Source organism: Panthera pardus, unplaced genomic scaffold (genome assembly GCF_024362965.1).
Source record: "Panthera pardus isolate Hobbes unplaced genomic scaffold, ASM2436296v1 HiC_scaffold_24, whole genome shotgun sequence".
NCBI classification, from domain to species: domain Eukaryota; kingdom Metazoa; phylum Chordata; class Mammalia; order Carnivora; family Felidae; genus Panthera; species Panthera pardus.
In genome coordinates, this window is record NW_026526810.1 from 25,052,558 (window position 1) to 25,077,689 (window position 25,132).

Here is a 25,132-nt window from a genome sequence, read left to right on the forward strand (position 1 = left end):
TCAAAAATGGGCAAAAGACTTGAAAAGAACTTTCTGAAAAGATAATAAACAAATGGCCAATAAGCACAGGAAAAGACTTTCAATATCATTAGCCATTAGGGAAATGCAAATAAAAACACAGTGAGATACTTCTTCACAACGATTAGGATGGCTACAGTTAAAAACAAATAAACACACAAGCCCAGAAAATAACTGGTATTAGCGAGGATGTGGAGAAATTGGAACCCTTGTGCATTGCTGATAGGAATTCAAAATGGAACACCTGCTATAGAAAATGGTTTGTCAGTTTCTCAAAAGTTAAACATAAAAATTACCTGATGGTTCAGGAATTCCACTTCTAGGTACATACCCAAAAGAATTGAAAGCAAGGACCGAAATAAATTCTTGCACATTAATCTTCATAGCAGCATTATTGACAATAGCCAAAAGGTAGAAATAATCCAAATACCCATCGACAGATGAATGGAAAACAAAATGTGGTATACACATATAATGGAATATTATTCAGTCTTTAAAAAGAATGCAATTCTGACACAACATGTATGAACCTTGAAAACATTATGCTAAGTGAAAAAAAACAGACACAAAAGGACAACTACTGTATGTTCCCACTTATATGCAGTACCCAGTAGAGGCAAATTCATAGAGACAGAAAGTAGCTTAGAGGTTAGCAGAGGCTTGGGAGTAGGAAGGAATGAGAAGTTACTATTTAATGGGCATTATGAAAATTAATAAAGGGAAACCACTAAAATGGAATCGGAAGGCTGGTAGGGGGAGCTCTCATGTCCTACCATTCATCATCAATTACAAATCCAAGAGGAAGAAATGGACTTTGCATCTCCGTACTCCTTTACTATCCAGGCAGGAGGGAAAAGGCTACCCTTCTCTCCCCCTAGCAACAGCCCAGCCAATGAGAGACAATTACTACTCAGCCAATGAGAAGCCACTATGCTTCCAAATCCTAGTTTACTTCACTGGACTTTTTGTTTCTAAAACCCCTCCCAACTTCTCCCTTTCCTCTATAGAAGAGCAGTTTCTCTCCTTTGTTCTCCAGACTTACCTATGGTTTTTGCTGTAGCTTGCTGGTCCCAGATTGCAAGTCTCTGCTATTCCCGAATAGACCCATTTTTGCTGGTAAAATGAACTGGCAGTTTTATTTTTAAGGTTAACTAACAGTACAGTTTATGTTCAGGATGGTGAAAAATTCCAGAAATAGATGGTGGTGATGGTTGCACAACATTGAATATTCTTAAATGCCACTGAATTGCATACTTAAAAATGGTTAAAATGGAAAATTTTACATTGTGCATATTTTACCACAAGAGAACGCTTTAATAGAAAAACCACAAATAAGGAAAAGAAAGGGGTTAAAATGAAAGCTAAAGAAGGTGGAAGGCACAGAAGGAGGAGTTGCTTAGAGCCCTTGGGCCCTGCAGAGAGCCAGGCAGCAGCAGCACCCGGTGTAGGTGGCCATGGGGAAGCATTACTTCTGTGACTACCGCAACCACTCCTTCCAGGACAAGCTCCACACCCACAAGAAACACCTGAATGGGCTGCAGCACCTCAAAGCCAAGAACGTCTGGTATGACCTGTTCTAAGACGCGTCTGCCATCTTGTTAGATGAACAGAACAAGCGGCCCCGCGGGAAGTTTCTACTGACAGGTCAGTGTGACTTTGGCTCCAAATGCAGATTTCCCCACATGTCACAGACAGACCTGCAGGGGCAGAGTATCCAGGTGGAGAAGGAGAGGTGGGCCAGGAAGTGGCCACTAAATGTCCTCAAGCTCCCTGAGGGCCATCTGGAAGACTGGTTGGAAAAGAGCCAATCGGCTGAGCTCAGCCCCAAGCAGCAAGGACGAACCCATGAGAACCACCGTCTTCCACTATCCTGGAGGCTAGCCACCAGTCCAAGAGCTGTCTGAATTCCTGTGGGCAGCCCCACCCAGGGGGTGGTCCCTGAAGCCCAGAGTCCACTGAGACTGAAGGTTCCCTCCCCACCTGCCTCCCTCTTGTCAGCTTCTGGGTTAGTCACAATAAAGAGAAGGGCTTGTTCTGGGGACACCAAGACCCCCTCCTGCTGCACCCCATGGAGCCTCTGAAACCATCAGCTTGGCTTGGCCTGACTGAGCCCCCACAGTCTCCCTACCAGGTGTAGTCCTGGTCCTAGCTCTGTTCCAAGCAGCTTCCCCCTCCCTCCCTCATGGGACATCTTGAGAACATGGGTGAGAAAACTTTCTTCTGGATGTTTATAAAGAAAGTTTGCCAAGAAAAAGAAAGGAAAGAAAGAAAGAAAGAAAGAAAGAAAGAAAGAGAAAAAGAGATGAAGGGAGGAAGGAAGGAAGGAAGGAAGGAAGGAAGGAAGGAAGGAAGGAAAGGAAAGGTGATTGTAGGGGTAATGATCCAATTTCTCATGAATAAATTTAAAAGAGTGGGTAAGATTCCCTAGTAAATACATATAGTACAAAAACTGGCTCAAGAAGAGCAGAAAAACTGGACAAATAGATAATAGTGAAAAAGAAGTCAAAGAGAGGCGCCTGGGTGGCTCAGTCGGTTGAGTGTCCAACTTCGGCTCAGGTCATCATCTTGCAGTTTATGAGTTCGGGCCCCTCGTTGGGCTCCGTGCTGACAGCTCGGAGCCTGCAGCCTGCTTCGAATTCTGTGTCTCCATCTCTCTCTGTCCCTCCCCTGCTCATACTCTCTGTCTCTCAAAAATAAATAAATGTTAAAAAAAAAAAAAGAAGAAGTCGAAGAGCTACCTTCCCTTCTGTTACCCTGCCTTTCCCCTCCAAATCCCAGGCCTGTAGGTTTATGTATGCAAGTACCTTAGAATTATCTGAGTACATTTTAAAATACATATATAGATTTCCTGGCTTCCCAGAATCAATGAACTAGAGTCTCCAAAGTTTGCCCTGACAATCTATTTTTTCCATTAAGATTTTGTTTTCAAATGTTATGTATGGTGGTTGTGTAAAAAAAAAAAAAAAAAAAAAAATCCAACAATAAAGACGTGCATAAAATAAAAATGAAGTCCCCCCATTTCTCTCCCACTCCTTCTGAGTTAACAAATGTTATCAATTAATGTATATTATTTCATATTTTTCTTGTATTGGTACAAAAATAAATGGAATCTATACGGGGCGCCTGGGTGGATCAGTCAGTTAAGTGTCCAACTTTGGCTCGGGTCATGATCTCACAGTTCATGGGTTTGAGCCCCGTGTCGGGCTCTGTGCTGACAGCTCAGAGCCTGGAGCCTTCTTCAGATTCTGTGTCTCCCTCTTTCTCTACCCCTCCCCGGCTCGCACTCTGTCTCTCTCTCTCTCTCAAAAATAAATAGTAAACATTAAAAAAGTGTTTTTTTTTTAAATATAGTCACAGTATATGCAGTAGTCCTTGGACCAATGTTTGGGTGAATTTAAATTAGCCCAAAGCGTGGAAAAACCTGGAATGTCAGCCAACCATTCTTTAAAGCTACTGTAGCCCTGAACCCAAAACCAAGAAAGATCACACGGAGAAAAGAACAACTATCAGAACAACCTCATTTATGAACACAGATGGAAAATTAGAAATAAAATACTAGCAAATATTGTGGTTAAGCACACACATCTGACTATTCTTTCTCCTAAAACTCCATTAACGTGATAGAGTAAAATAACCTAATACAGCAAAGGGCATGATGATGGACCATCACCAAGCAAGAGACTTCCTAAGCTTTCTGGAAAACTGTAAGTAGAGAGAATTGGTGGATGAGACGTGGAGTGAGCCCACTGTCCAGAATAAGTGAAGAAAGGGGCCTTTAGCTGAGGAGGGAGCTGGAATGCCCAGCAGAGCCCAAGAGTTGGTAGGGGAGGACAGAAGAGATACAAGGAGATCTAAAAGGAAGCTAAGTGGAAGTCTTTCTATAAACAGCTTCCCAAGAGGCCATCCTTGGACCATCCCGCCCCTGCTATCAGCACTCAGGCAGAGCTCACCAGAGAGGGTCAACCACAGAGAACAAAGGTTGCCAGGTGGGTAATAATGTCAGAATAAGGCCTTCTACTTAAAAAAAAAAAAAAAAAAAAAAAAAAGTTTATTTTGAGAGAGAGAGAGAGGGAAAGAGAGAGAGAGAGAATGTGCACGGGGAAGGGGCAGGGAGAAAATCCCAAGCAGGCTCTGCACTGTCACCACAGAGCCCTACATGGGGCTCAAACTCAAGAACCATGAGATGATGACCTGAGCCAAATTCAAGAGTCCAGATGCTTAACCAACTGAACCACTCAGGTGCCCTAAGATTTTCTCCATTTGAGGCGTCTCTTTCTTTCCCTCCCTCTAATTCTAAAAGTCAGCTCCAAGCCCTGTCTTGGCATAATAACAAACCTCTGGAGCCTCTGATCAGCTTTTCCCTTCAGAGAGATACTGAATGAGGAAACAGATCTAGACTTATACAGTACACAGGAAACTCATACCAGCTACACAGAAATACCAACATGGTTTTTCTCTCTTAAATATAGAAAAGCAAATATAGATCACCGCACACACAAATAGAAGAAAAAGATCAGGATTTTAAAAATCTGGTCTACAACAGGCACATGAAAGATGTTCAACGTCGCTCCTTATCAGGGAAATACAAATCAAAACCACACTCAGATATCACCTCACGCCAGTCAGAGTGGCCAAAATGAACAAATCAGGAGACTATAGATGCTGGAGAGGATGTGGAGAAACGGGAACCCTCTTGCACTGTTGGTGGGAATGCAAATTGGTGCAGCCGCTCTGGAAAGCAGTGTGGAGGTTCCTCAGAAAATTAAAAATAGACCTACCCTATGACCCAGCAATAGCACTGCTAGGAATTTATCCAAGGGATACAGGAGTACTGATGCATAGGGGCACTTGGACCCCAATGTTTATAGCAGCACTCTCAACAATAGCCAAATTATGGAAAGAGCCTAAATGTCCATCAACTGATGAATGGATAAAGAAATTGTGGTTTATATACACAATGGAATACTACGTGGCAATGAGAAAGAATGAAATGTGGCCTTTTGTAGCAACGTGGATGGAACTGGAGAGTGTGATGCTAAGTGAAATAAGCCATACAGAGAAAGACAGATACCATATGGTTTCACTCTTATGTGGATCCTGAGAAACTTAACAGAAACCCATGGGGGAGGGGAAGAAAAAAAAAAAAAGAGGTTAGAGTGGGAGAGAGCCAAAGCATAAGAGACTGTTAAAAACAGAACAAACTGAGGGTTGATGGGGGGTGGGAGGGAGGGGAGGGTGGGTGATGGGTATTGAGGAGGGCACCTTTTGGGATGAGCACTGGGTGTTGTATGGAAACCAATTTGACAATAAATTTCATATATTAAAACAAAAACAAAAACAAAACAAAAACAAAAAAATAAAATTTATAATATATAAATATATATTATATATTTAATAAATTTAAATATATTTAAATATTTAAAAAATTCTGGCCTAAAAGGAATAAGGAATTCAGAGAACAGAAAACCTTTAAAAACTACCTATTCAGAGAGATTTTTAAAAGATAATATATCCATAAAAGAATTACAGATTGCTCTGATAAAGTACCAATCACAGAATAAGAAATTGCTCTTAGAATTTTAAATATAATCGCTGAGGTTAGAAATATAATAGAAGAATTGGCAAATAAAGAAAATATCTTAGAACAGAACAAAAAGCAAAAGGCCTGGGAAATATGAGAGAAAAAGGTAAGACAAAGAAAATTGATGCAGAAAGTCAAACATTCAGAAAGGGAGGAAAAAAACATGGAGGGTCAGAATTTATCCCAAGTAGTGAACAGACAGTAGTTTTCTAATTGAAAGATTCCAACAAGTATTAAACATAATAAATGGAAAAGACCCACACCTCAACATACCCTTATAAATTTTGGAACCCCAAAAATAAGTGCCATTTCCAAAACTTCCAAAGAAAAACCCTTTTATTGAAGTATAGTTATCATATATGTTATGTCAATTTCAAGCACACGATATAATGATTAAATAATTCTGCACATTACTCAGTGTTCATCACAAGTATAGTCACCTTCTGTCACCAACATCATTACTATTGTTATTTGACTATTTTCTCTATGCTGTATTTTCATCTCTGTGACTTATTTATTTTGTAACAGGAAGTTTGTACCTCTTAATCCCCTTTTTGTGCTGCACCCAACCTCTCACTCACCTCTTCAACAATTCATTCTCTGTATTTAGGAGTCTGGGGTTTTTTGTCCCTTTGTTCCTTCATTCTCTTTCTTAATTTCATATATGAATGAAACCATATGGTATTTGTTTTTCTCTGCTGACTTATTTCACTTAGCATAATACCCTTTAGGTCCAACCATGTTGCAAATGGCAAGATCTCTTTTTTTATGGCTGAGTAATATTCCATTGTGTATATATACCACATCTGCTTTATCCGTTCATCTGTTGATGGACACTTGGGCTGCTTCCATATCTTGGCTATTGTAAATAATGTTGCAATGATGTGAGAGTGCATATATCCTTTTCAAATTACTATTTTAGTTTTCTTCGGGTAAATACTCAGTAGTGGAATTACTGAATCATATGGTATTTTTATTTTTCACTTTTTGAAGAAACTCCATACTGTTTTCCATAGTTGTTGCACCAGTGTTCATTCCCACCAAGAGTGCACAAGGTTTCCTTTTTTCCACATCCACACCAACACTTGTTATTTCTTGCTTTCTTTTGGATTCTAGCCATACTGACAGGTGTAAGGTGATATCTTATTGTGGTTTTGATTCACATTCCCCTGATGATTAGAGATGTGGAGTATCTTTGCATTTGTCTGTTGGCCACCTGTATGTCTTCTTTGGAAAAAAGCCCATTTTTAATCAGATTATTATTATTATTATTATAATTTGTTGTTGAGTTGTGTAAGCTCTTTATATATTTTGGATACTAACCCCTCTCAGATACATCATTTGCAAATATCTTCTCCCATTCAGTAGGCTACTTTTTTGTTTTGTTGACCATTTCCTTTGCTGTGCAAAAGCTTTTTATTTTAGTGTAGTCCTAATAGTTTAATTTTGCTTTTTTTTCCCTTGCCTGAGGAGACATATCTAGCAAAATGTTTCTATGGCCGATGTCAAAGAAATTACTGCCTGTGTTTTCTTCTGGGAATTTTACAGTTTCAGGTCTCACATGTAGGTGCTTAATCTATTTTGAGTTTATTTTGTATATGGTGTAAAAAAGTGGTCCAGTTTCATTCTTTTCATGTAGCTGTCCAGTTTCCCAACACCATTTATTGAAGAGACTATCTTTTTCCCATTGCATATTCTTGTCTCCTTTGTCGTAGATGAATTGACTATAAAAGAGTGGGTGTATTTCTGGGTTCTCCATTCTGTTCCATTAATACCCATGTGTTTATTTTTGTGCCAGCACCATACTGTTTTGATTATGATACCTTTGTAGTATATCTTAAAATCTGGGAATGTGATGCTTTCAGCTTTGTTCTTCATTCTCAAGATTACTTTGGGGTCTTTTAATTGTTTTATTTCTGTGAAAAATGCTGTTGGTATTTTGTTAGGGATCACATTAAATCTGTAGATTGCTTTGTGTAATATGGACATTTTTTTTTTTTTTTCAACTTTTTTTTTTTTTTTTTTTTTAATTTATTTTTGGGACAGAGAGAGACACAGCATGAACGGGGGAGGGGCAGAGAGAGAGGGAGACACACAATCGGAAACAGGCTCCAGGCTCCGAGCCATCAGCCCAGAGCCTGACGCGGGGCTCGAACTCACGGACCGCGAGATCGTGACCTGGCTGAAGTCTGACGCTTAACCGACTGCGCCACCCAGGCGCCCCTTTTTTTAAATTTTTTTTTTTCAACTTTTTTTTTTTTTTTTTATGGACATATTTGACAATATTAAAATTTTGACAATATTAATTCTTCTAATCCATGAGCATGGAATATCTTCTATTTGTGTCATCTTTAATTTCTTTCATCAGTGTTTTATAGTTTTCAGGTTTTTCACCCCTTTGGTTAAATTTATTCCTAGGTATTTTATTCTCCTTGATGCACTCGTAAATGAGATTTTTTAAATTATTTATTTATCTAATTTAATTTACTTATTTGAGAGAGAGAGAGAGAGCAAGCAGGGGAGAGGGAATAGGCTCCACACTCAGCATGGATCCCACAACCCTGGGATCATGACCCAAGCCAAAATCAAGAGTCAGATGCTCAACCAACTGAGCTACCCAGGTACCCCAGGATTTTTTTCTTAGTTTCTCTTTCTGCTACTTCATTAGTAGTATATAGAGGTATATTAATTTTTTATGCTGTGACATTTTTTTAATCAGTTCTAACAGTTTTTTGATGGAGTCTTTAGGGTTTTGTCTACATAGTATCTATATTTAGTATATTATCTATGTATAGTATCCTGTCATCTGCAATAGTGGGAGTTTTACCTCTTCCTTATCAATTTGAATGTATTTATTTCTTTTTCTTATCTGATTGCTGTGGCTAGGGCTTCAAGTACTATGTTGAATAAAAGTGATGAGAATGGACATCCTTGTCTTTTTCCTGATCTTAGAGAAAAAGCTCAGTTTTTTATCACTGGGTATGATGTTAGCTGTGGGCTTTTCATATTTCACCTTTAATAGGTTGCAGTATATTCCCTCAAAACCTAATTTGTTGAGAGTTTTTATCATGAATGGACATTGTACTTTGTCAAATGCTTTTTCTGCATCTATTGAAATGATCTTTGTCCTTTCTCTTGTTAACATGATGTATCACATGGATTGATTTGTGAATGTTGAATCACCCTTGTATCTCTGGAATAAATCCACTTGATGGTGGCAAATGACTTTTTTAAAACTGTATTGTTGAATTCAGTTTGCTAATATTTTGTTGAGGAATTTTGTATCTATGTTCATCAGAGATATTGGTCTGTAGTTATCTTTTTCTGTAGTGTCTTTGTCTGATTTTGGTATCAGAGTAATGCTGGTAAGTAAGGCCTCAAAGAACAAATTTGGATCACAATTTTCCACCTGCCTGCAAGATGTTCATTTCAGACCTAAAGGCAATTTAGGACCACTGCTTTCCTTCCTCTTCTATTTTTTTTTTTTTTTTTTTTTTGGAATAGTTTGAGAAGAATAGGTATTATCCCTCTTTAAATGTTTGGTAGAATTCACCTGTGAATCCATCTGGTCCTGGACTTTTGTTGGGAGTTTTTAAAAATTACTGATTCAATTTCATTATTAGGAATTAATCTGCTCAAATTTTCTATTTCTTTCTGATTCACTTTTTGTAGTTTATATGTTTCTGGGTATTTATCCATTTCTTCTAAGTTGTCCAAGTTGTAGGTATGTAATTTTTCATAATATCCTCATAATCTTTTGTATTTCCATGGTATCAGTTGTTATTTACCCTCCTTCATTTATGATTTTATTTATTTGCATCCTCTAATATTTATTTATTTATTTATTTATTTATTTATTTATTTATGTGTTTATTTTTGAAGGAGAGAGAGACAGAGCATGAGCAGGGAATGGGCAGAGAAAGAGGGAGACAGAATATGAAGCAGGCTTCAGGCTCTGAGCTGTCAGCACAGAGCCCGACACATGGCTCAAACCCATGAGCTGTGAGATTCTGACCTGAACCAAAGTCGGATGCTTAACTGATTGAACCACTCAGACACCCCTCGAATCCTCTATTTTTTTTCCTTGATGAGTCTGTCTAAAGATTTATCAATTTTGGTGATCTCTTCAAAGAACCAGCTCCTGGTTTTAGTAGTCTTTTCTTGTTTTAGCTTCTGTTGCATTTATTTTTCTCCAATCTTTATTATTTCCTTTCTTCTATGGGCTTTGAGTTTTATTTTTTCTTCATTTTCTTGTTCCTTAAGGAGTAAGGTTAGGTTGTTTATTTGAGATTTTTCTTTTTTCTTGAAGCACACTTGTGTTGCTATAAACTTCCCTCTTAGAACTGCTTTTACTGCATCCCAAAGATTTTGGACCATTGTGTTTTTTTTGTTTTTGTTCTTAAAATTTTTTTAATATTTTTTTTATTTATTTATTTTTGAGACAGAGAGAGACAGAGCATGAACAGGGGAGCGTCAGAGAGAGAGGGAGACACAGAATCTGAAGCAGGTTCCAGGCTCTGAGCTGTCAGCACAGAGCCCGACGCGGGGCTCGAACTCACGACCGTGAGATCATGACCTGAGCCGAAGTCAGACGCTCAACCGACTGAGCCACCCAGGTATCCCATGGACCATTGTGTTTTTAATTTTCATTTGTCTCATGTATTTTTTAATTTCCTCTGTGATTTTTTTGGATAACCCATTCATTGTTTAGTAACCTGTTATTTAGCCTCAATGTATTTGTATTCTTTCTAGATTTTTTATTGTGATTGATCTCTAATTCTTTACATTGTGATTAGAAAAGATGCATGATATGACTTCAATCTTCTTGAATTTATTGATATTTATTTATTTTATTTGTGGGTATGTGTGTGTGTGTGTGTGGCCTAACATGTGATCTACTCTGGAGAATGTTCCATGTGCATTTGAAAAGAATATGTACTCCTCTGGTTATTGGAAGGAATGTTCTATATATATCTGTTAGGTCCATCTTGTCTCTATCCATTGTTGCAAGTAGGGTGTTAAAGTTCCTATTATTACTGTATTACTTATTGTGTTGTTAACTTCTTCTTTTAAGTCTTTTAATAGTTGCTTTATGTATTTAAGTACTCCCATGTTGAGTGCATAGATATTTACAATTGTTATATCCTTTGGATTATTACCTTAGTGTTATAGAGTGTCCTTGTTTCTTGCTATAATTTTTGCTTAAAGTGTACCTTATCTGATATAGTATTTCTTTTTTTTTTTTTTTAATGTTTATTTATTTTTGAGACAGAGAGAGACAGAGCATGAACGGGGGAGGGTCAGAGAGAGAGGGAGACACAGAATCCGAAACAGGCTCCAGGCTCTGAGCGGTTAGCACAGAGCCCGACGCGGGGCTCGAACTCAGGGACCGCGAGATCATGACCTGAGCCAAAGTCAGATGCTCAACCGACTGAGCCACCCAGGCGCACCTCTGATATAGTATTTCTATCCCAGCTTTCTTTTTCTTCTATTTGTATGTTAAATGTTTTTCTATCCCTTCACTTTCAATATGCATGCCTTTAGGTCTGAAGTGAGCCTCTTATAGGCAGTATATGGATGGGTCTTGCTTTTTTATCCATTCAGTCACCCTATGGTTTTTTGATTGAAGCATTTAGTCCATTTGCATTTAAGAAATTATTGATAGGCATATACTTATTGCCATTTTGTTATTTGTTTTACCGTTCTTTCTTCTTCTGTTGTTCTCTTCCATTGTGGTTTGATGGCTTTCTATATTGTTATGCTTGTATTCCTTTCTTTGTGTGTGTGTATATCTATTACAGGTTTTTGATTCATACATTAAGTTCATATATAACAGCTTATGCTTATAGCCATCTAGTTGATGGTCACTTAAGGTTGAACATATTCTAAAGGCACTAGATTTTACTCCCCCCCACCATGTTTTATTTGTCTGATGTCATATTTTACATCCTTTTATTTTGTGAATCACTTGACTGATTTTTGTCAATGCAATTGATTTTACTGCTTTTGTGTTTTAACCTCCATACTGTTTGTTTGTTTGTTTGTATTTAAACAGTTGTTGTATGCCGCTCCATACTGGTTTTATAAGTGATTAATCTATTACTTTTATTATATGTTTGCATTTACCTGTGACATTTTTTCCTTTCATAATTTCCTTACTTCTAGTTATGGCCTTTTTTTTCCCCCACTCAAAGAATTCCTTTTAATGTTTCTTACAAGACTAGTTTACTAGTGGGGCACCTGGGTGGCTCAGTGGGTCGGGGGTCCGACTCTGGCTCAGGTCATAATTTCTCAGTTCAGAAGTTCAAGCCCCACGTCGGGCTCTGTGCCGACAGCTCAGAGCCTGGAGACTGCTCTGGATTCTGTGTCTCCCTCTCTCTCTCTCTGTCCCTCCCTCCCTGACTTGAGCTGTCTCTTTGTCTCAGAAATAAACATTAAAAAAAAAAAAAAAAACTAGTTTGGTAGTGATAAACTCCTCTAACTTTTGTTTGTCTGGGAAACTCTTTATCTCTCCTATTCTAAATGATAACCTTGCCGGGGCGCCTGGGTGGCGCAGTCGGTTAAGCGTCCGACTTCAGCCAGGTCACGATCTCGCGGTCCGTGAGTTCGAGCCCCGCGTCAGGCTCTGGGCTGATGGCTCGGAGCCTGGAGCCTGTTTCCGATTCTGTGTCTCCCTCTCTCTCTGCCCCTCCCCCGTTCATGCTCTGTCTCTCTCTGTCCCAAAAATAAATAAAAAACGTTGAAAAAAAAAATAAAATAAATGATAACCTTGCCAGATAGAGTATTCTGCTTTTCGTTCTTTTTTTTTTTTTTTTTTTTTTTTTTTTTTTTTTTTTTTTTTTTGCTGGTTTTTCCTTTCAGCACTTTGAATATATCATGCCATTCCCTTCTGGCCTGCAAAATTTCTGCTGAAAAAAACAGCTGATAGCCTCTTATGGGGTTTTCCTTGTATGTAACTCTTTTCCTGCTTTTAAAATTCTCTTTTTTTTTTCACTACTTTTTGCCATTTCAATTATTGTGTGACTTGATGTGGACGTCTTTGGGTTAATTTTGGTGGGAGCTCGCTGTATTTCCTGGATCTGGATGTCTGTTTCTTTTCCCAGATTAGAGAATTTTTCAGTTGTTATTTCTTCAAACAAATTTTATGCCCCCTTTTCTCTCTGTTCTTCCTCTGGTATCCCTATAATGTTAATGCTATTGTGCTTGATAATGTTGCTGAGTTCTCTTTTTTTTTTTTTTTTTTTTTTAACGTTTACTTATTTTTGAGACAGACGAGACAGAGCATGAACGGGGGAGGGTCAGAGAGAGAGAGGGAGACACAGAATCCGAAACAGGCTCCAGGCTCTGAGCTGTCAGCACAGAGCCCGATGCCGGGTTTGAACTCACGAACTGCGAGATCATGACCTGAGCCGAAGTCAGACACTCAACCGACTGAGCCACCCAGGCGCCCCATGTTGCTGAGTTCTTTTAACCTATTCTTACTTTTTATTATTATTTTCCAAAGATTTTTTTTTTAAAAAAAGCCACTTACATTGGTGGAAAGTCAAGTTAATAGTGGACTTTGCATCAGTAACATTACACTCTAAAAGAAAATGAAGCGACGTTTCAATAGTTCTGAGGGAAAATTATTTTCAAGTTAGAACTGTATACTCACTCATACTGTGGAACTATCAGTCAAGTATGAAAACAAAATAAAGACATTTTAGACGTGCAAAGACTAAGAACATTAACCTCCTATATACTTTTTAGGAGGTAGAATCTTGAGGATATAATGAAATAAAATGCAGGTAAAAACCATGAAAGAGGAAGATGTTGGATTCTTGACGTATTTTCTAAAAATACAACTAATGGCAGCTTAAATAAATGTGGGGGTTTTTTTCCACATAAAAAGTCTGGTGGAGGCATTTAATGGCTGCTTTAGGAGCTCCTGGGTGTCATTAGGTTCTACACACCTTCTTTTTCCAGTTCTACCAACTCTGACATTTGATCTTCATCTTCCCTGTAACAAGATGGCTGCAGCAACTCCAAACATCACATCTCCATTCCCATGGACAAGAAGGAAGAAGCAAATGTAAAAGCCAAATCTATTCCCATCAAAAATATTTTCCTGAGGACCCACTCAGAAATTTTCATTTATATCTCATTAGCTAGAATTAAATGGATCATATGGCCAGCCACCCCTAGCTGAAAAAGAACCTAAAGAGAAAAAGCATTTTTTTTAGGCTGGCTTAGAAAAGCATTTTTAAGGTATATTCCCCTTCTTTTCCTAAACAAAAAAAAAAGGTGAGGTTCTCATAGTAATAAAAAAAAAAAAAGGAGAAAAATTATTGGGCAGTCAGCCAACAATGCTTACCACATAAAACATAATTTTGGCTCTACAAAGCAAGAAGGGCTTAAGCAGTAAGGAAAAAGAAAATCCAGATGTAGTGATTCCAGAATTAGTTGATTCATTAACTCTGTGACACCACCTGGAGGCTAGATTCTTTTCGTATCTCTGCTCTGCCATTTCTTAGTGTTGGCTTCAGCTTCAAGCTGATAGCAAGATGGCTGTCACAATTTCAGTGTAAAATCTACATATGGCACATCCAGAGGAAGAAAAAAGACTGTTTTCTGTATTTTTTCCCCCTCAAAGAAACAAGAAAATCTTTCCCAGTAGCCCCTTTGCTAATTTATCCTCGTGTCTTATTAGCCACAATTGAGTCACATTTCTGAGCCAATCACTAGCAAAGTGAATGGGATCATCATTGTTGACCTAGACTAATCATCTCAGTGGAATGTGAATTGAGGAATCAAGCAGTGTTCACTACAATACTTCCTATTGTGCTCACCAGGGGAAAGAAGTCTCACTAAGACCACATTGTTACAGATCTAGAAGCCAATCATTTCATATTAGGATAACATACCAGAAGGATCCAACAAGAATGTCTTTCAGAGGAAGCATAGAATAGATTTCAAGCAAAAGTAGTAGGAAAGAATCTGAAAGAGCTTAGTGGTATGGTCATATTAGTTTTCTCAACAACAGAGGAAGATAATTAGAAATTCTAGGGAAGAACGTGTACAAAAAAGTCATCATTCAAATGGGAAGCAAAAGAGAACCCATTTGACCTGGGTCTCTTTCAAGTATCACAGGTTCATATCAGTGATCTTGTAAAGAAGGAAATGTAAGTTGATCACACAGCACAGGACTGCAATCACTGAAAGAAGGGAAACAAACGTGTGAGTCCTAAAATTGCCCCAGCTCGGGGCACCTGGGTGGCTCTGTGGGTTAACTGTCTGACTTTAGCTCAGGTCATGATCTCAGGGTTTATGAGTTCAAGCCCCACATCAGGCTTCGCAGAGACTGCTTGAGATTCTTTTTCTTTCTCAAAATTTCTCAAACAGGATCAGTCTATCTAAGTTGAGGAGACAGAGATTGGAATTTGGAGAGACAGGTGGCTAGAATTTGTGAGGCACCATCTTGGAAGGGAGGCAGCTACACACACAGAAAGCTCTGGAGATCTGCAAAAGGATCCTAGAGACGAATCTTTGGCTGAATGATGATCTGAACATGTTTGTGGTGAAACCGCAGGAGGCTGGGGAAGGAACCACTAGAAAGCAGTAGGTCAAACAATTCCTGGAACTCATACTCAGTTGGGACTGGTTTTTGTTCCCAACGGCCAGAGTGAAGAGACTTTGTAATATATGGGACATCCTAAGAAGGGGGAACCCCAATACAGGGCCTAATTAAACCAAGAGATGTTGCTCTCATGTCATAACAACATGGAAAAGCAAGCCTCAAAATGATCAAACTGATCCACAATAACTTAACTGGATGCCAAAACAAAGCCCCACACTCTTTAAAGAAATACAGCAAGATGCAACATAAAACGAGGTAAATTTTACCATGTAGAGCATGCATAAAAAACCACCAGGCATGTATATAAGCAAGGAAAATATGGCACATAGCTAAGTGAAAAACTGATCAACGGAAACAAACCCAGAAGCAACAGAGTAGCTATTTTATATACACTCAAAATTGAAAGGAAAACATAAAAATAATGAGGAGACAAATTAAAGATATAAAAAGGCCCAAATGGAATCTTTAAAGATAAAAAACAATGATCTGAGGTGAAATTTATATAGGATTGGATTAAGAGCAGATTAAACCTTGCGGTGAAAAAGAGACCAGTGAATGTAAACACATGGCAAACAAAAACTCCAAAATGAAGCACACAGAGGAAAAAAAAAAAAAAAGACTGAAAAAATTAGCAGAACTTAGTGATCCTATGAGATACTTAAAAAAATTTTTTTTTAATGTTTATTTATTTTTGAGACAGAGAGAGACAGAGCATGAACGGGGGAGGGTCAGAGAGAGGGAGACACAGAATCTGAAACAGGCTCCAGGCTCTGAGCCATCAGCACAGAGCCCGACGCGGGGCTCGAACTCACAGACCGCGAGATCATGACCTGAGCCGAAGTTGGCCGCTTAACCGACTGAGCCACCCAGGCGCCCCCCCAAAAAATTTTTTTAACGTTTATTCATTTTTGAGAGACAGAATAGAGCGTGAGTGGGGGAGGGTCAGAGAGAGAGGGAGACACAGAATCCCAAGCAGGCTCCAGGCTCTGAGCTGTCAGCACAGAGCCTGACTGGGGGCTCGAACCCACCGACCCCAGATCATGACCTGAGCCTAAGTCAGACACTCAACTGACTGAGCCACCCAGGCACTGACCCCACCCATGAGACACTTTTACGTGATTTAAAATAGGTATTATCTGAGTTGCAGAAGAGGAGGAGGACAGAAACATATTAGAAGAAATAATAGCTAAAAGTTTTCCAAATCCAATGAAATTCAATGAAAGCTATAAATCTACAGATCCAAGAAGCTCAATGAAGTCCAAGTAGATGAAACAGAAAGCAAAAAACTTCAAAATATATTATAATCAGAGGTGCCTGGGTGGCTCAGTCAGTTAAGCGTCCGACTTCGGCTCAGGTCATGATCTCACGGTCCCTGAGTTCGAGCCCCGCGTCGGGCTCTGTGCTGACGGATCAGAGCCTGGAGCCTGCTTCGGATTCTGTGTCTCCCTCTCTCTCTCTCTGACCCTCCCCCGTTCATGCTCTGTCTCTCTCTGTCTCAAAAATAAATAAACGTCAAAAAATATATATATATTATAATCAAATTTCTGGAAACACAGTGATAAAGAGAAAAATTTAATAGCTGCCAGAAAAAAAAAAAAAAGACACGTGTGTTCAAAGGAACAAAGGCAAGAACTACAGTAGACCTCTGACCAGAAACTATGCAAACCAGAAGATATGCAATGGGATCTTTGAAGAATTGGGGAAAAAAATCATCTGTCAACTTGGAATTCTTTTTTTTTTAATGTTTATTTATTTTTGAGAGAGAGAGAGAGAGAGAGAGCGCTCGTGTAAGCCGAGGAGGATCAGAGAGAGAGGGAGACACAGAATCCTAAGGAGACTCCAGGCTCTGAGCTGTCAGCACAGAGCCTGACGTGGGGCTCAAACTCCTGAACTGTGAGATCATGACCTGAGCTGAAGTCAGATGCTTAACTGACTGAGCCACTCAGATGCCCCTGGCTGGGTTTTAATCTATTTTATTACTATTTGTTTTCTATTTGACCCATTTTTTCCTTGTTAATTTTTTATCTTTCTTTCCTTCTTTTGGACTAATTGAATATATTTTAAGATTCCATTTTATTTTCACCATTTCTTATTAATTCTATCTCTTTTAGTTTTTACAAGTTGCTCTACTAAATCTTTAATGGATCACAGTTTTCCTCCAAACAATATTATATCACTTCATACAAAGTGTAAGAACCTTAAAACAGTACACTCTCCTTTCCCCACTCATGCCTTTTTTTAATTGTCATACATTTTACATTCTACATAATAAACCTCATAATACATTGCTATTATTTTTGTGTTTTTTTTTAAATTTTTTTTTTTCAACGTTTTTTATTTATTTTTGGGACAGAGAGAGACAGAGCATGAACGGGGGAGGGGCAGAGAGAGAGGGAGACACACAATCGGAAACAGGCTCCAGGCTCCGAGCCATCAGCCCAGAGCCTGACGCGGGGCTTGAACTCACGGACCGCGAGATCGTGACCTGGCTGAAGTCGGACGCTTAACCGACTGCGCCACCCAGGCGCCCCACTATTATTTTTGTTTTAAACAGTCAATTATCTTTCAAAATATTTTAAAATGAGGGGTACCTTGGTGCCTCAGTTGGTTAAGCCTCCAACTTCAGCTCAGGTGATGTTCTCGCCATTTGTGAGTTCAAGTCGCACGTCGGGCTCTGTGCTGACAGCTCAGAGCCTGGAGCCTGCTTTAGATTCTGTGTCTCCCTCTCTCTCCGCCCCTCCCTTGCTTGCACTCTGTCTCTCTCAAAAATAAACATTAAAAAATAATTTTAATATTTTTAAATGAGGAAAAGTCTTTTATATTTACTTACATATTTATTCTTTCCAAATAGCTTTCGTTATCTTATTTTTTTTTCTATCTTAAGTCTTAGAATAAATTTAAAGTAGTTGAGGCATTGTGATTTGGGGAAGGCTAGACATACAGATCAATGAAACAAAAGAAAGTCCAAAGATAGACCATACATATATGGACAACTGATTCATAACAAAGGTGCCAAGGGAATTCAATGGGGTAGGACAGTATTTTCAACAAATGGTACTAAAAAAAAAAAAAAAAAAAAAAAGATCTTGATCTTTACTTCATATTATATGGAAAAATTAACTCTGAATGGATCATAGACATAAATGTGAAAGCTGAAACTTAAGGATTCCAGAATAAAATATAGGAGAAAATCTCTGTGACTTGGGGTAGGCAAAGATTTCTTAGATAGGGCACACGAACGTAAATGTTAAAAGAAAGCATTGATAAATAGATTTGATCATAATCAAAACTTCTTCTTTTCAAAAGACACTACTTTGGAAATGAAAAAGCAGGGCACAGAATGGAAGAAAATATTTGTAAAACATATTTGGTATTTATATTTAGAATATATAAAAAATCTTACAACTCAATAGTGAGACAAACAGCCCAAATAAAATTGGGCAAAAGATGTTCATAGACATTTCACCAAAGAAGATACATGGATTGCCAATAAGTTCATAAAAAGATACCATTAATCATTAGAGAAATCCAAATTAAAATCACAATGGTATGCCACATACCTATTAGAATGACTAAAATTTAAAAAACTGACCTTGCCAAGGGTTGGTGTGGGAGAACTCAAAGCCTCAAACACTGCCAGGAATGTAATGGCATAACCCCCTTTGGAAAACAGTTTGGCAGTTTCTTAAAAGTTAATTGTACGCTACCATTTGATTCAGTCATTCCACACCTAGGTATTTACCCGAGAGAAATGAAAGCATGTGTCAGCACAAAGTCTTGTACAAGATTGCTCATGCAGCTTTATTTGTGACAGGCATTACCTAGAAACAACCCAAAGATCCATCAACAGGTGAATGGATAAAACAATTGTGACATATCCATGCAATGAAACACTCCTCACAGTAAAACAGATTAAACTATTGACACACACAGCGTGAACAAACCTGAAAGAAGCTGTCAAAGATAATACATATTATATGATTCCATTTATATAAAACTCTAGAAGAAGCAAACTTATAGTGACAGAGAGCAGATCGGTGGTTGCCCAGGGGTAGCTGGAGAGAAGTGGGGGGAGGGACTATAAAGGAAAAAGTGGAAACTTCTGGGAGTGAAATGAATGGTGATGATTTCACAGGTATATAAATATGTCGAAACTTATCAGACTGCACCCTTTAAATATGTGCAGTTCATTGTCTATTAATTATACCTCAATAAAACTGTTGATGACACTTATTGATTCTCTCCTTTGTGCTATTAACTTTGCCAGAACCCAAAGTAATGTCCCTCCTTGAGGAGCTCATAGTGAAGAGGGATCATTGCCCTTTCTTCCTTTCCTTTCTTTCTCTCTTTCTTTCTTTCTTTCATCAGCTTCATCCTCCCTCTGCAGATTGGCTTCCTGAAAATGGCAGGACTCCTGGCCACTGACACCTCAGTTCTCACATCTCATAGCTTATATCCCTGAGCAGAGAGAGACTGGCCGGCTTTCCTAAATTATAATCCATAAATTTCCTAGGGCTTCTGGGTAGCCTGTCTGGAGTCTTGCCTCCTCCTTTGAATCAAACAGGGAAAAAGGGTCTTGCAAGAATGGAATGGTCCCATTAGACCCACGTGGATCAGAGCATTTCTCAGGAAAAAAAAAGACACTGCAGTACAGCTTTGATCAGTCATTAACATGGAAACAACAGAAATGAGTTTCCCATCTGTGGGAAGATCAGGGACCTGGAGAACATCTTGAGCATTCTGGCACTAGCCACAGTTAGCAGAGTGCATCCCTTTATAAACCAGAACCTATTAACCCTCTTTAAAACCCCACATGGGCCAACTGGACTGATTTCTTTTTTTTTTTTTCTTTTGCCCGAAAATTATTTTCCTATGGACCTTCACAGATGAAAGTTATCATGTCAGGCTTATGGCTCTGTCAACTAAAGGAGGAAATACTTCTCTGCTGTGCCCTGTGCAGAGACAGGTCTCAAAGTGTGGTTTGCAAACCAAGAGCATTGGCATTACCTAGAAGCTTGTTAGAAATGCAAATTTTCAGCCTCCACCCCTACTGAATCAGAATTTCTAGGGGTAAATGTCACGAGGAAAACAGCTATTTTGAGTTTCATTTTATGGTATGACAACCCTGCTCACGACGAATCTGGACATTTCGATAAGGAACCAAGGTTAGGACTTCCACCACAAGCTCCTGCTTTGCTCTTCCAGAGGCATCTTTTACGCTAACCACACAGAGTGCGGCCTGCAAAAAGTTAGTGACCTCTATCCCAACCACCTTATAAATAATAGGGGCTTGCTACCCTTCTCTCTTTTATTTTGCATGCTCCTGACTGAGACAGAAGACTGGCTCATTGCACACCTCCTCATCCCCATTTCTGGGATCTGTAAGTAATAAATCGTGTGACTCTATTTTCTTTGTATGAGTGTATTAAAATAGTGCCTTCAATCAAAATGACCCTTGGAGTTTTCACTTCCCCAAGGTGGGAGCCCAGCTGCTCAGGGTGGCTTGTGCCTCCTAATTCAGCAGATCATAATCTGTAGATTCTTAATTTAATACACCAGTTACAGGTCCCCCAATACAGTGGGGCCAATAAATCTGTTTTTGAACAGCCTTCTTTGTCATTCTGCTATGTGCCTAATTTTTTAAAAAAGATTGAATTTGAGCACTTGTTCTCAGTTTTAGCTGCCCATTGGAATCACCTTGGGAGTCTTAAAAATACACTGATGCTTGGGTCCTTCCTCCAGAGAGTCTGGTTTAATTGTTGTGGTCTAGGGATTGGGAATTTTTAAAGTTCCCAGGTGACCTAAAGTGCCTCCAAATTTGAGAAGCCGTGCATTACAGCACGTTAGAATGCATTACATGGCCACACATGCTGGGCCCCACCCCAAATCAAACAAGCCTGAATCTCTGGGGCTGGGACTGGATATTAGCAAGTATATATCTATACATAGGCGTTGGGGTTTCTCCAGGCTCCTGTGATGATTCTAATGTGTGGTCAGGGCAGAGAACTACTTCGTTATTATAACACTCCTAACCTCCTGTTACTTGCTTTTCCCCATGGGCTCAGGAGTGAGTTTTTTGGTGGGCAAGCGTGGGAGAAGGATGTGAGCAAGCCTGGGACCTGCCACCCACAGAGAGGTGTTTGTCTGTATCTCCATGGTGCCCCATGTTTTCCAGTGGCAGTGGGAGAATTGTGATTTTTTTCACATTGCTGGTGTCTCTGCCTGGATAGTCTGCCAAATTTAGGGGCAAAGTTTTAACAGGTGTGTTAGCAGGCTAAACCACATTCTCCAACGTCACTTTGGAGATAAAATATCCCCCTTATATAGGTGATGTTGGAGAATGTGGATTAGTCTGTTAGCCAAATAAGCTTGTTAACACTTTGCCCGTGAATTTGGCCAAAGTTTTTTTTTTTTTTTTTTTTTTTTGAGAGTGAGAGAGAAACACAGAGAGAGAGCGAGGGTGGGCAACTGAGCAAGGGGCAGAGAGAGAGGGAGAGAGAGAGTCCTACAAGGGTCAGAGGGAGAGAGAGAAAGAGGGAGGGAGAGGGAGAGAAGTGGGCCTCACTCAAGGCAGAGCTTGTGTTCACCCGGGATGGGGCTTGAGCTCAGCTGATTCAGGCTCAAGCTCACCTGAAGCAGGGCTCCAGCTCACCCGATGTGGGACTCCAACTCACGAACTGTGAGATCATGACCTGAGCTGAACTCAGATGCTTAACTGACCGAGCCACTTAGGTGCTCTTGGCCAACTGAATCCAGTCAACACTTGACTCCTATGTCTTTCAATTGTTTCCAAATTTGAGCAGGAATTAAAAGAAGGTTCTGGATTAATTAGTCCCTAGAACTCCATCTGTAACACCAGGGAGAGCCTACCTTGGCTGTTGAGTTGCCCTGCCCCATCAGAGTACAGATGGTACCCAAGGTACTTTCTGAAGAAATCATGGGCACACCAAACTCCTCACAGGAGATGAGCCAATCTTATTCTACCCTCAGCAGATCTTGCCCAAAGACCTTGCTTTGTCATCAGAAAAGACTCAGGCTGTCTGAAGAGGGTCATTTTAGGAGACTGAGATTGTCTTTCTCAGGCTAGTGACTCAGCCACCCTAAGCACATTCCTTTTGGAGTACAAAGGACTTGGGTTCAGATTCTATTTGGTTTTATTACTTGCCAGCTGGGGGCCTTGAACAAGATATTCTCCGTTTTGAGCCTCAGTTATCTTGTGTATGAAATAGAGTTTTGATAACCAAGTGAAATAATGAGATAATGAATGTGAAAATGCTTTGTAATCTGTGAAAAGCTGTGAAATATAAGAGGTTGTTACAATGAGCTCATATTCTAGGTGGGGAGATTAGATGTGGAGAGATGTATTAAATGAACCCATCATGTAAGACTTGATAACAGTTTTCAATGGTAGAGATACCTTATAGGTTTCTGGAGGAGGGAAAATTGAGGGGTGGTCAGCCAGCCTTGGAAATAACTAGAGTCTCCTTGTGCTGAGGGAAGACTGGACCCACCACACTGATCTCTGCCCTCTGTGCTTCATTCACTTTCCTCTTAGGGACAGCATACAAGGGCCTTAGGGGAGGATTCCTGCCCATTCATGTTCTAACCCAAGGAACAAATGGCCCTTCCCTTAATTCCTTGCAGCACAGTTGAGTCTGGAGAGGACAGCTAAACACTCTCTATGGAGAGATTTACTTTACTTCCAACCAAAGAGGCTCTGGACTAGGTTTTGTTAAAGGAGCCAAAATCTCAAATCCTTCACATGGTCCTCAAGGCCTTGCTGATCTGACCCCAATGCCTTTCCTTCAACTTCGGCCTCTTTTTACACACCCTCCCCCCTTGCTCTCTGAGTTCCAGGCACACTGGGCTTCTCTCTAGCCCTTGCTCCCTCCCACTTGGGACCCTTCACACTTGGAAGTTACACCCACTTGGAACACACTTCTTCTGCCTCTGCTTGTCCCCTATATACCTGGTTAACTCTTTTTTTCAAATTTTTTAATGTTTATTTATTTTTGAGGGGGGGCATGTGTGAGCAGGGGAGGGGCGGGGGGGGGACAGAATATGAAGCAGGCTCTGGGCTCTGAGCTGTCAGCACAGAGCTCAATGTGGGAGAGAGAGACAGAGGGAGAGAGAGAGAGAATCCCCTAAGCAGGCTCCATGCTCAGTGTGGAACCCGAGTTGGACCCAATCCCACGACCCTGGGACCACAACCTGAGATGAAATCAAAAGCCAAACACTCAACCCACTGAGCCACCCAGAGGCCCCTTTGCACTAAGCAGGGATGATTTGAAGCTGATATCTGAAGGATAAGAAGCAGATGAGGTAAAGAGGATGGGTGATAAGCATTCTGGGCAAAGATCACAGAATGTGCTGTGGCCCCAAGGTGGGAAGGAGCAGAGCAATCATAAAGAACTGAAAGGGAGTATGGTGTGGGGTGAGGCTTGTGAGGCAAGGGGTGGGAAGCACTGAACCATTCACCTGCAAGGGACCATGTGGCTCTGGGCAATGCACATACCAGCAGTGACCAGAGTGAACTAAACAAATGAATAAACAAAACAAAACCTGGTAATGTCCTGGGCTGCATAAAACCCCAGGAATTTCATATTACCCCAGGAAGTAGGGAGGGAAGTTCATAATGAGCAAAATGGAATTTCTTGTCTCAGCAGAACGGTGCTCAGAATGGGTTAAATTTGATTTAGAGAAATGAAGAAATGCTCATTTCCTGCACATGACCATTTGATTGCAAATTCATGTTTTTCCACATAGGAAAGAGTAGGATTGCTGGGTGATGTTGAGTACCTATTTGAGGTTTGAGACCAGGAATTCAAAATGAAGTCATTCCAAAAATAAATAAATAAATAAAATGAAGTCATTCAACCTGTTTGTGTGTTTTTTCTCTGGCAACATTCAGCTGCTCAGGTGCAGGTATGAAACCTCATCTCAGACTATAGTGCTTATTTAGGTAGATTGTGTGGTTTTTCCAGGAAAGTATGTTGGAGGTTGAGGTGGGTGAGGAAATGACTGTAATGATGAATCATGGACTCTAAGCTGGATCAGGAAGGAAGTGAAGAATGGACAAGAATTGGTGGGATTAATGGATTAGAGGTCTCACTCAATGAGGTTGAAGAATTAGAGCAAATGGGGTCCTAGCACACAGAACTTTAAAGGAGAGGAGGTGGTGAATGGAGAGTGAGGTATTATGTTTTCATATTTCAAAGATGGGGCCCTTTTTTGGGTGATTAAAGTGTCGAAGGTGTAAACCTGGAAAGAGTAGCTAAGTTGAGAGGGTTGTTAGAGGTGAGAAGGTCAAAGGGCTGAGAGGCCAGGATATTGACTAGAGCATCAACATGGATGTTGAACTCACCCATGGTGTTCAAGCATGGTGCTAGGAGTTGGAAGGGGCAGGGAAAAAGATTGCGTGGGAGGTCAGAAGGTGACAACAATCAAGATGGTCAGGGTGGTATATCTGAATGGAGAGAACTTAACAAATGAGCAGAGATCTTTGCAGGAGGTGTGGGGGGAAACCATTAGGAAGTTTAAAGTCAACTCTAGCAACACTACTATATTTTACTGGCATCCTTCCCATGGCCAATGAACCACACCAAACCAAACCACCAGATATATTTCAACTGGGAATGCTTTACTACAGGTCTTGCCACCAGGAAGCACTGTCAATACTGGAAAGCAGACCTCCAAGCAGTCCCTGGAGGCCAGGAAAGTGTGTCTCAGCCTGAGCACTGAGGACCCCTAGGGCTCTTGTGAGATATTGCAAGGAGCTCAGCCATCCTTCCCCACAGCTGCGCTTACCTGTAGGGAGATTTTAAGCATTAAGTAAATCTTAAAAACAACAACAACAACGAAAACCCCAAACAAATTCCTAAATTCCTTTTACTTCCTTTACTGAACTATTGGAAGGC

At 39.9% G+C, this 25,132-nt stretch overlaps 1 pseudogene; it reads left to right on the forward strand.

Annotated features, from left to right (window-relative positions):
• The first annotated feature begins 1,472 nt into the window (after positions 1-1,472).
• LOC109262566 (zinc finger matrin-type protein 5-like) lies at positions 1,473-1,977 on the forward strand (annotated as a pseudogene).
• The last annotated feature ends 23,155 nt before the right edge of the window (positions 1,978-25,132 follow it).